The 11,477-nt window shown below is 61.5% G+C and overlaps 1 pseudogene; it reads left to right on the forward strand.

The window, feature by feature from the left end:
* Window positions 1-2,388: 2,388 nt before the first annotated feature.
* LOC138804543 (protein Wnt-5b-like) lies at window positions 2,389-9,932 on the forward strand (annotated as a pseudogene).
* The last annotated feature ends 1,545 nt before the right edge of the window (window positions 9,933-11,477 follow it).

Genomic DNA, 11,477 nt, shown 5'->3' on the forward strand with positions numbered 1-11,477 from the left:
ACCGGCGCGCGTGCACACCCAGGCGCGCGCACCGACGCAGGCACGCGCACGCACGCACGCACGCACGCGCAGGCGCGCCCCGGGGCTGCGACGGTCCCCGGCGGCGCCGTGGCTCCCGCGGCAGACGGCGCAGGGACAGCGCCCGGCCCGGTTCAAGGCCCGGAGCCTCCTCGAGGAGGAAGCGGGGCCCGGAGCCTCCCTCCTCCCCCCCCGCCCTCCCCCAGGCGCCTGCGGCCCCGACGAATAAATGGGACTCCACACAGCCGAGCCGGCCGCCGGGTTTATTCCACGGCATGACAGCGCTGAAGGGGGGAGCGGGGGGCCGGGCGGGGCGGGGCGGGGCGGGGCGGGGGAGGCCCCGCGGGGCGGGGCGGGTGGGGGAGGCCCCGCCGGGCAGGGTCCCCACCGCAGGGCGGCCCGTGGTCCCGAGCCCTGCAGCTCGAGGCCGGCGCTCTCCCACGGCGCCGCAGCCTTCGCTCCTCCTGCCCAGGCCGGCTTTGAACCCCGGTCCTCAGCCCCCCCCCCCCCCCCGGGTCCCCGGGCTGACGGCGCCCGCTGGCCCGCGCAGCCAGCCTTCGCTTTCCTCCTTCTGGATCCTTCTTTTTGTGGGTCCCCGCTGTGCCCGGCTCCGCGTGGGGGGCCGCTGGCTGCGGGTTTGTGTCTGTCACTGGTGTGGGCAGGGCTGGGTTTGAACCCGGGGCCTCTGCGCGTGTTTGCCGGGAGATCCCGGGAATGGGGGAGGAGGGAGGCGCAGAGCGGAGCCCACGCCGATCCTGGGCGGCCTGCCCCTCCCCGGAGCCTGCCCTGACCACCACTGAAGCGGGAGCCCCCGGCTGGGGGTGCGCGGGGCCGGCCCCCAGCACCCCGCTCCCGAGTGGGGACCCCGATTCCTGCAGACGCAGCCCCCAGCGGGGTCACACGCAGGGGGGGCAGAGCTGCGGGAGGGTCCCGGCCGGGGCCTCCCTCCCTCCCTCTCTCCCTCCCTGGCTCTTTGTTCTCCTCCACCCCATCTTCAGCTCTGAGAAAGTTCCCTGAGACTCTATCTCCAATGAACCAGCAGAAAGCCAGCAGTGGCGCTGTGGCTCAAGGGGCTGAGCACCAGCCTTGAGTGAAAAAGCTTAGGGGCAGTGCCCAGGCCTGAGTTCAAGCCTCAGGACAGACACTCACGGACAGACGGACACACACACACACACACACACACACACACACACACACACACACACGGCGCCCCGGCTGGGCACAGAACCCAGGCACTGTGGCCAGTGGAGCTGCCTCCCTGGAGGGAGGTGACCGGCCCTGGCCTGGCCTGGGGGACAGGGTGGGCATGAGGGTGGGGTGTGGGGTGCAGGGGCCAGCCGGGGAGGGGTTGGAGACTCACAGGGGCGGGTCCAGGGCTGGGCTGTTGGGACGGGGCAGCTCTTTGAAGCTTCTCCAGGCACCCCCACCCCATAAACCCATTAGCTCAGCTGCAGTTCTATCTCTGCACCAACTCCAGTGACTCCGGTCCATCCCCAGCCCTAGGGGATGAAGGGGGGGGTCCCCTCAAAGAACACTTCTGAGCAGACTCTGCATGACAAAGCCGGGGAGCCGGTCCGGTCCCTCCTCTGATCTGACCACTGTCTCCACACACCTGCGGACCAGGCCCCACCCCCCCAGCCAAGACCTCCGGTGGGGAGAGGCTGCATGCATCCAGCCCTGGCCAACCGCCTTGGCTTGGTGCTCCAGGACCCACACACCTGCCACCCCGTCCCGCTGGGGCTGGGGGCGCGGAGCGCGTGGGCTGGGGTGCAGGACTGTTTGGAGGCTCCACGGGGACCCAGATGGGGGGATAGGAGAGGCTTGTCTCACCTCCCGGGGCATGAACTCAGCCTGGGCACCGTCTCTGAGCTTTTGTGATCTAGGCTGGCGCTCTACCACTTGAGCCACAGCGCCACTTCTGACTTTTTGGTGGTTCACTGGAGAGAAGAGTCTCACCGACTTTGCCGCCCGGGCTGGCTTTGAACTGCAATCCTCAGACCTCATCTCAACCTCCTGAGTGGCTGGGATGCCAGGCACCAGCCTCCGGCGCCCGGCCTCCCTGGCTTCAACTCCTCCTCCAAGAGGAGCCTGAAGGAGGAGCGTGAGCCCAGGGGTGGCGTTGGGGGTCCCCCTCTCCACCGGGGCCGGCCGGCGTGGTGCGCCCTGAGCAGGGGTGAGGAAGACCGCACTGGGAAGGAGAGTCTGGAAGGGACAGAGCTGGGTGCTGGGCCGCTCCAGCCCCGCTTCCTGGAGCCCGCCTCTCCCGTGGGCCCCATCTGCTCAAGGACGCCCCCTTGGTTCTCTTTCCTCCAGGAAGCCCCTCCTCAGCAGGCCTGGGCCCCAGGGCACCAGGCCGGGCCGACGCCCACCATGCCCAGCCTGCTCCTGCTGCTGCTGCCCCGGCCCCTGGCCCTGCTCCCCAGCTGTGCCCAGCTGCTGACCGAGGCCAGCTCCTGGTGGTGAGTGCGTGTGTGCGTGTGTGGAGGGGGTCTCCTGGGGTAACACCGGAAGGGCTGGGGTGCCATACCCTGGTGAAAACCTGTCAGAGAGACATCTCGGAAAAAGAGAAAACAAAAAGCCTGGTGTCCGTGGCTCACGCCTGTCATCCCAGCTACTCGGGAGGCTGAGATCTGAGGATTACAGTCCAAAGCCAGCCCGGGCAGGGAAGGCTGTGAGACTCTGATCTCCCATGAACCACCAGAAAATCAGAAGTGGCGCTGTGGCTCAAGTGGTAGAGCGCCTGCCTTGAGCTGAAGAGCTGAGGGACAGCGCCCAGGCCCAGAGTTCAATCCCCATGACTGACGAAAAACAAACAAAAGGATGCGGGTATAAATAATTTGCACACGTACACCTTCGTCTTTGGTGCGATTCCTACTGACCAGTACTTGAGGGGCGAGTAGAGCGTGGCCGGCTCGCTGTGGGCCTCCAGCCACGGTCCTGGCTGAGCTGACCGACATGCAGGGCGCCAACCCCAGCTTTGCTCCGTCTGGGTGCCCTGTCTGTCTTTCTGTCCAGCTTTGTTTTTGGCATTTTACTAGGGTGTCAGGCGGGTGCTCTGCCACTTGAGCCACACCCCGCAGCCCTTGTCTGCTCTGTTCTGCTCTTTCTTGCCTTTAGGCCCAGGCCCACCCGGCCCGTGGTCCTCCTGTCTGAGCTAAGGCCAGACCCAGCTTCCTAGTGGTCCAGGCAGAGTCTTGGACACTTTGTGCCTGGGCTTGGCCTTGAACTGTCATCCTTCTGACCTGGCCGCCGTTTCCCAAGCAGCCAGGATTACAGGAGTGGGCCACAGTGCCCGGCTGGCCTTTTTAATCCTTGTTGGGTTTTGTTTTGCTTTTTTATTTGTGCCTGTCCTGGGGCTTGAACTCAGGGCCCAAGCTGTTGTGCTCAAGGCTAGTGCTCTACCACCTGAGCCACAGCCCCGCTTTCCTCCTGGTGGCTTTGAACCGGGATCTTCCAAGGAGCACCTAGGGTTCCCTGGCCACCTCAGGCCTCCTACATCTGAGTGGCTGGGACTGTGAGGGGTGTCCAGGGCCTGCACCCCGGGCTGAGCCTCTGACTGGGGGAGGGGGTCCAGGGCCCGCACCCCGGGCTGAGCCTCTGACTGGGGAGTGGGGGGGTCCCAGGGCCCGCACCCCGGGCTGAGCCTCTGACCCCGCCCGGGCTGAGCTCTGACCCGGGCTGAGCCTCTGACCCGGGCTGAGGCTCTGACCCCGGGCTGACCTCTGACCCCGGGCTGACCTCTGACCCGGGCTGAGCCTCTGACCCGGGCTGAGCCTCTGACCCGGGCTGAGCTCTGACCCTGGCTGAGGCTCTGACCCCGGGCTGAGCTCTGACCTCTGACCTGGGCTGAGCTCTGACCCTGGCTGAGCCTCTGACCCCGGGCTGAGCTCTGACCCGGGCTGAGCCTCTGACCCCGGGCTGAGCTCTGACCCTGGCTGAGCCCTGACCTGGGCTGAGCCTCTGACCCCGGCTGAGCTCTGACCTCTGACCCGGGCTGAGCTCTGACCGGGGCTGAGCTCTGACCCGGGCTGAGCCTCTGACCCGGGCTGAGCTCTGACCCCGGGCTGACCCTCTGACCCGGGCTGAGCTCTGACCCCGGGCTGACCTCTGACCCGGGCTGACCTCTGACCCCGGGCTGAGCCCTGACCCGGGCTGACCTCTGACCCGGGCTGAGCTCTGACCCGGGCTGACCTCTGACCCGGGCTGAGCTCTGACCCCGGGCTGAGCCTCTGACCCGGGCTGACCTCTGACCCGGGCTGACCTCTGACCCGGGCAGAGCCTCTGACCCGGGCTGACCTCTGACCCGGGCTGACCCGCGCCCCCCGCAGGGCGCTGGCGCTGGGCCCCGCGCCCCCGGCGCCCCCGCGTGCGGCCGGCTGCCCGGGCTGTCGTCGAGCCGGCGGCCGCTGTGCCGGCTGCACCGGGAGCTCATGGCCTTCGTCGGGGCGGGCGCGCGGGCCGGCGTCCGCGAGTGCCAGCACCAGTTCCGGCGGCGCCGGGGGAACTGCTCCACGGTGGACGACGACGCCGGCTTCGGCCGCGTCCTGCAGATCGGTAAGAGGCGCGGCGCGCGTGCGCGGGGAGGCGGCCGGGGCGCGCCTGCGCGCGGGCGTCCCGGAGGCCGTGGGACCGTGTGCGCCTGCGCGGGGCGCGGCGTCCCGGAGGCCGTGGGGCTGTGTGCGCCTGCGCGCGGGTGTCCCGGCGGCTGTGGGGCAGTGTGCGCCTGCGCGCGGGCTTCCCGGCGGCCGTGGGGCCGTGTGCGCCTGCGCGCGGGCGTCCCGGGGCCTGGCGGGTTCGAATGGAAGCGGAGGGGAGAGGGAGGGGAGAGGAAGGCGCGCGGAGTGGAGGAGCTGCCCGCGGTGCCGCAGGGCCTCCGGTCAGGACTTGATTTGCACACTTGTGTGTGGAGCGTAATAAAAACATACCCATGTATTATAATTGCAGTATTATAAACACCACCATCAGATCCCATATTGCATATCGGTAACACCCAGCAACCTGTCATACAGCACCCATGACATCCCATAATAACCTGTCATACAGCACCATGACATCCCATAATAACCTGTCATACAGCACCATGACATCCCATAATAACCTATTATACACCACACATGACATCCCATAATACCCTATTATACACCACACATGATATCCCATAATACCCTATTATACACCACACATGATATCCCATAATACCCTATTATACACCACACAAGACATCCCATAATAACCTGTCATACAGCACCCATGACATCCCATAATAACCTGTCATACAGCACCCATGACATCCCATAATAACCTGTCATACAGCACCATGACATCCCATAGTAACCTGTCATACAGCACCATGACATCCCATAATAACCTATTATACACCACACATGACATCCCATAATACCCTATTATACACCACACATGACATCCCATAATACCCTATTATACACCACACATGATATCCCATAATACCCTATTATACACCACACATGATATCCCATTGACACATAGTAACCTATTATATACCGCATATGATATCACATTAACACATAGTAACCTATTATATACCGCATATGATATCACATTAACACATAGTAGCCTATTATATACTACATATAATTTCACATTAACACAGAGTAACCTATTCCTTTATTATATGTCACATATGATATTATTAATACATAGAAGCCTATTCCTTTATGATATATCATGTTAAATATTATATATTATACATATCATAATACATATGTAATTATATATTACATAACATATGGTATATTAATATATACTATATAAATGCATATAATACATAATTGTATTATACAGTAAGATAATATACTATATGCTATATGATATGTTATTAATATACACAATATATTAATTATAATGTAACAATGTAATATATCATCAAGTAATAGTATGTGTTAATTAATATGTAATACTAAGTTATATAACAAATAACATACTGTATTGTACAGTATAATATATATATTTTATTGTAATATGTTTTATTAAGTACCACATAATATATGTGTATTATTATAATACCATATATGTGTGTGTATATATATGCATTTTTAAATTTTTATTTTTTGGTCTTGGGGCTCAAACTCTGGGCCTGGGTGCTGTCCCTCAGCTCTTCAGCTCACGGCGGGCACTCTACCACCTGAGCACAGCACCACTTCCCGTTTTCTGGTGGTTCATTGGCGGTCAGAGTCTCATGGACTTTCCTGCCTGGGAAAGTGCTGTTAGTCCATGGTGGGGACAGCCAGGCGGGTGACAGAGTGGCCTCCACCCCGGACCCCCAGTCCTGGCGGGTTGATGGCAGCTCCTGACCCTCAGCTCCACTGGAGGCCTCCGCTGGGCCTCATCTTGCCTGCTGGCCCGTGCTGCGGGCCCGGGGGGGCCCAGACTCAGGGCAGCCCCGGCGGGCGCCGCTCCTGCCACTAGAGGGCAGCAGAGGCCGTCAGGGCGTGGGGCACCTTCACCCAGGCCGTGGCAGCCTGGGAAGGGTTGCATTGACATGGGGTGCTTTCTCCCTCTCCCTCTCCCTCCCTCCCTTCCTCTCTCTCCTCCCCTCCCTCCCTCCCTCCCTCCCTCCCTCCCCCCCCTCTGCCTAGCACCCTGTTGGCTGGGTTATCTTTTTTATCATTTTTTTTCCAGTCGTGGGGCCTGAACTCTGGGCCTGGGCTCTGTCCCTCAGCTCTTCAGCTCAAGGCTGGCGCTCTACCACTTGAGCCACAGCACCACTTCCGGTTTTTTCTGTGTCTGTGGTACTGAGGAGTTGAACCCAGGGCTTCATGCGTGTGAGGTGAGCATGCTACCCTTGAGCCACCTTCCTGGCCCCTTCTTTTTATTTTTTTACAATAGTGCCTAGGCCCTGAGTTTAAGCCCCAGGACCACGTGCATGCGTGTACACGTGCGTGCACGTGCGCACGTACTCGCACACACACGCGCACGCACACACACACCGATAACAAGCTTCTAGCCCCATGCTGGTGGCTCACACCTCTCATCCTGGCAGCCCGAGAGGCTGAGATCTGAGGATTGCAGTTCCACACCAGCCCAGGCAGCTCCTGCCCCCGTGAAGCTCCGCGCTCCGGAAGCAGAGCTGTGGCTGGAGTGCAAGAGCAACAGCCTTGAGCTTAAGAAGCTCAGGAGGGCTGCACGCCAGGCCCCGAGTTCAAGCCCCAGGGTGGGCATGCACGGGAGGTGGGGGACACAACAGTGACTCACCTTCTGCACTGAGGGCAGGGCCGGGCAGGGCAGGACAGGGCCGGGCAGGGCAGGGCAGGGCAGGGCAGGGCAGGGCAGGGCTGGGCAGGGCAGGGCAGGGCAGGGCAGGGCTGGGCAGGGCAGGGCTGGGCAGGGCAGGGCAGGGCAGGGCAGGGCAGGGCAGGGCAGGGCAGGGCAGGGCTGGGCAGGGCAGGGCAGGGCAGGGCAGGGCTGGGCAGGGCAGGGCAGGGCAGGGCAGGGCAGGGCTGGGCAGGGCAGGGCAGGGCCGGGCAGGGCCGGGCAGGGCAGGGCAGGGCAGGGCAGGGCTGGGCAGGGCAGGGCTGGGCAGGGCAGGGCTGGGCAGGGCAGGGCTGGGCAGGGCAGGGCTGGGCAGGGCTGGGCAGGGCAGGGCAGGGCCGGGCAGGGCAGGGCAGGGCTGGGCTGGGCAGGGCTGGGCAGGGCCGGGCAGGGCAGGGCAGGGCAGGGCAGGGCTGGGCAGGGCAGGGCTGGGCAGGGCTGGGCAGGGCAGGGCAGGGCCGGGCAGGACCGGGCAGGGCAGGGCAGGGCTGGGCAGGGCAGGGCAGGGCAGGGCAGGGCAGGGCAGGGCTGGGCAGGGCAGGGCAGGCCTGGCCAGGCGGGAGGGAGGTAATCGGTGGTTCAGGGGCTGTCACCCACCCTGGTCCCCCCCAACAGGCAGCCGGGAGGCAGCCTTCACGCACGCGGTCAGCGCGGCCGGGGTGGTGGACACCATCGCCCGGGCCTGCCGGGAGAGCGCGCTGTCCACCTGCGGCTGCAGCCGGGCCGCGCATCCGCGGGAGCTGCCCTGGGACTGGCTGTGGGGAGGCTGTGGGGACAACGTGGACGACGCCTACCGCTTCACCCGGGAGTTTGTGGACACGCGGGAGCGGAGCCCGGCCCGGGGCTCGGAGGAGCAGGGCACGCGCTCGTGAACCTGCAGAACAACGAGGCGGGCCGCAGGGTGGGGGGGGGCCGGGGGGAAATGGGGAGCGGGGGGCGGGGGGGCTTCCTCCTCTGGGGGGTCTCAGCCCTGCAAGGCCAGAGGCCCAGCGAGACCTCTGCAGGCAGGACAGCCCAGCCAGACATCATCATTATTATTATTATTGTTGTTGTTGTTGTTGTTGTTGTTGTTGTTGTTGTTGTTGTTCATTGGAAGTTAGAGTCTCATGTCTTTCCAGCCTGCCCGGGCTGGCTTTGAACCACGATCCTCAGCTCTCAGTCTCCTGAGTAGCTGGGATGACCGGCGTGAGCCCCTGGCGCCCGGCTTAAAATTGGGTTTTTAAGTCTACCTTTTTTTTTTTTTTGGTAGTGCTTGGGTTTGAACTCAGGGCCTTCTTACTTACACAGGGGGTGGGCTTGACGGTGAGCTAGGCCCGGCCTGGTATCTCATTATTATTATTGTTTGAGTTAAACAGGAAGGGTCTAAAATTGGGAGCATCCCTTGCCCCCCCCCCCACACACACAGAAGGAGCTTATAAAATATGAAGAGAACAAAACAAAAACATGGCCGTGCGCACTGCAGGAGACGGGCCGTGAGCTACAGAGCAACTGTGTCTCGGGTTTGTTTGGCTGAGATCCTGCCCTCCCTGTCTGTCTGTCTGTGGGGTGTTTGTTCCCCAGTCAGTGGGGCTTAGGGGAAAGGTACACAGTTCTAGAAGCTTCCTGCTTCCTCCTTCCTGTGGTCCGTTGGCTGCCTCTAAACCCAAGGGTCATTTCCACAGCAATGTCCGGCCTGGCCCAGGCCCGGGCATGTGGGACGGACGGGTAATGGCAGGGCCGGTCTTTGAAGTGGTTGTGGAGATGGGGTGTCAGCCATTCACCTCCCTCCCCTCCTCCAAACCACCTGAGATCTAAGCACATGCGGTGGGAGAGGAAGGGGGGACCAGGGGAGGCTGCGGAGACCTTCGGGGTTCCCGGAGCTGAGGGGGAGACACATCTCCAAGAGAAATCTAAAAGAAGCGCTCAGCTGGTCACACTCACTCAGTCCCCAGAAAATTGTGGGTGTTTTTGGGTTTTTTTGGGGTGGTGGTGGTGGTGGTGTGCATGACGCCCCGGGTCTGCACACCGTGTGGAAGCGAGAGCCGGAGTTCCAAGCCCTTCTGCTTGGTCCTAGCTGGGAACTCCGTGACTTCCTCTGGGGTAGATTTGTTTTCAAAGGAAATGACCCCTGGGGGTGAGCGCCCCCCCCCCACTCCCTCAGCCCCTCCCAGGAGGTGCCCGGGGGCCCTGGGGCGGAGAAAGTGGTCTTGCAGACAATGGGACAGTTTACCAGGCCCAGGCTCAGCAGGCTGAGATCTGAGGATCGCGGTTCAAAGCCAGCCCAGGCAGGAAAGTCTGTGAGACTCTCATCTCCCATAAACCACCAGAAAACCAGAAGGGGGCGCTGTGGCTCAAGCAGTAGAGTGCCCTCCTTGAGCTGAAGAGCTGAGGGACAGCGCCCAGGCCCCGAGTTCAAGCCCCAGTAATGCAGCTTCCCGGGACGAGGCTGAGCCCTCCCTGGCCCTTTGGCAGTGTAGCAGATAGCCGCTCCACAGCCGCTTCACGCGGCCCACGCCCGACGACCTGGTCTACCTGGACCCCAGCCCCGACTACTGCCTGCGCCACGCGTCCACCGGTTCCACTGGTGCTGCTTCGTGCGCTGCAGGAAGTGCTCGCGGCCCGTGGAGCAGTACGTGTGCAAGTGAGGAGTCCGCATCGCAGAGTCCCAGAGAAAACGCCTTCGTACGTGTGAGTGGACGGCTGGCGAGGGACGCACCGTGACCGCTGGGCCTAGTGCCCCCCCCCCCCGATGGTGACGGGGGCTTTTCGTCCTCTTTCCCACACGTGTGGGGAGGCCTCGTGTCCCTCTGATGGGGGGGCGGGGGGGAACATGCTTCGTGGAGAGTAGAAGTGGCCGGCAGGGGACAGGACCGGCGGCCAGGCACGCCCATCACCTCTGCCCTGTGAGGGGTCCCCTCCCACATTAAAGAGCCCCCCTCTCCCACGAGTCTCCGTCCACACTGAGACTGTCACTGCTAGGGGCAGAACTCAGGGCCTGGAACCTGAGACACATGGTCCCCCGGCCTCCAGGGAGTTTTGATCTGATTTTGTTGTTGTTTTGTGCTGGTCCTGGGTCTTGAACTCTGGGCCTGGGCGCTGTCCCTCAGCTCTTCAGCTCAAGGTTGGTGCTCTGCCGCTTGAGCCACAGCACCACTTCCAGTTTTCTGAGTGGTTTATTGGAGATCAGAGTCACACGGACTTTCCTGCCCAGGCTGGCTGTGAACCGCGATCCTCAGATCTCAGCCTCCTGAGTCGCTGGGATGACAGGCGGGTGCCCTGGCTTCTTTTTCAGCCCCTTATTGCCTTTTTCCCCTGACAACGTAACAAGGTAATGAGAAACACTTTTCCTGCCAACATTTCCTCCTCCTCCTCCTCCTCCTCCTCCTCTTTCTCCTCCTCTTCTTCTTCCTCTTCTTCCTCTCCTCTTCCTCCTCCTCCCCCTCTTCCTCTTCTTCTTCCTCCTCCTCCTCTTCACCCTCTGCCACAAAGCGGTTGTGGTGGAGGTGAGGGAAGGCTTTCTTATCAGGGCAGACGTGGCTACAGGTAGTGGAGAGTTACAGCCCTCTCTCTCCAAAGAGCTTAAGAAAAGGAGTGTTTGGGCGTGTGTGCTTGTGCAATCCTCCAGCACACAGAGTGCGGGGCTAGGGAAGGAGGAAACTCATTTCAGCCTCGGGGCGGTGAGTCCGGCCTGGGGTGGGGAGCCAGTGGGGAGCAGCAGCCTCCAGGGCACCTGACAGCCAGGCTGGGTGTGGAGGCCCACTGGCCAGCCGCCCACCGAGGACACACACGCGAGTGCACACACACACACACACACACACGCATGAGTATATATGCAAGTATATAAACATGCATATATACCTATATACACTTGCAGCCATATTTGAATTTTCGCATTATTATATGAAATATATTAACGTAGAAATATGTTATATATTTTTAAAAGTACACATTTTTAGGCTGGAAAACTGGCTCAGGGGTAGAGCACTTGCCTAGCATGCAGGAAGCCCTGGGTTCAATTCCTCAGTACCACATACATAGAAAAAGCCAGAAGAGGTGCTGTGGCTCAAGTGGTAGAGTGCTAGCCTTGAGCTGAAGAACTGAGGGACAGCGCCCAGGCCGAGTTCAGGCCCCACGACAGACAGACAGACAGACACACACACACACACACACACACACACACACACACACAC

Source organism: Dipodomys merriami, unplaced genomic scaffold (genome assembly GCF_024711535.1).
Source record: "Dipodomys merriami isolate MVZ:Mamm:240054 unplaced genomic scaffold, mDipMer1.0.p SCAF_368, whole genome shotgun sequence".
Lineage (NCBI taxonomy): Eukaryota > Metazoa > Chordata > Mammalia > Rodentia > Heteromyidae > Dipodomys > Dipodomys merriami.